This window comes from Babylonia areolata, chromosome 17 (assembly GCF_041734735.1).
Source record: "Babylonia areolata isolate BAREFJ2019XMU chromosome 17, ASM4173473v1, whole genome shotgun sequence".
Classification (NCBI taxonomy): domain Eukaryota; kingdom Metazoa; phylum Mollusca; class Gastropoda; order Neogastropoda; family Buccinidae; genus Babylonia; species Babylonia areolata.
The window spans coordinates 10,499,131-10,499,453 of record NC_134892.1 but is presented as its reverse complement, the minus strand read 5'-3'; the positions used below and the strand labels follow the sequence as shown (position 1 = coordinate 10,499,453).

The following is a 323-nucleotide window of genomic DNA, read 5'->3' as shown; positions in this document are numbered from 1 at the left end:
GACACCCTATTTCTCTTGCCTCCATTATCTGAGAGAGAGAGAGAGAGAGAGAGGAGGGGGGGGGAGGAGGGGAGAGAGGAGGGAGAGAGAGAGAGAGGAGGGGGGGAGGGGAGTGGGGGAGGAGGGGAGAGAGGAGGGAGAGAGAGAGAGAGGAGGGGGGGGGAGGGAGTGGGGGAGGAGGGGAGAGAGGAGGGAGAGAGAGAGAGAGAGGGGGGGGAGGGAGTGGGGGAGGAGGGGAGAGAGGAGGGAGAGAGAGAGAGAGGAGGGGGGGGGGAGGAGGGGAGAGAGGAGGGAGAGAGAGAGAGAGGAGGGGGGGAGGGAGT

At 65.6% G+C, this 323-nt stretch overlaps 1 protein-coding gene across 1 annotated transcript in view; it reads right to left on the bottom strand.

Annotated features, from left to right (window-relative positions):
* The window catches only part of LOC143291646 (uncharacterized), a 42,142-nt gene extending 42,128 nt beyond the window's left edge, over nt 1-14 (bottom strand). Inside the window, exon 1 of the mRNA XM_076601630.1 lies at nt 1-14. This exon is cut by the window's left edge and continues 1,686 nt beyond it. The gene's annotated coding sequence lies outside the window, so the exon portion shown is untranslated.
* Nucleotides 15-323: the final 309 nt, after the last annotated feature.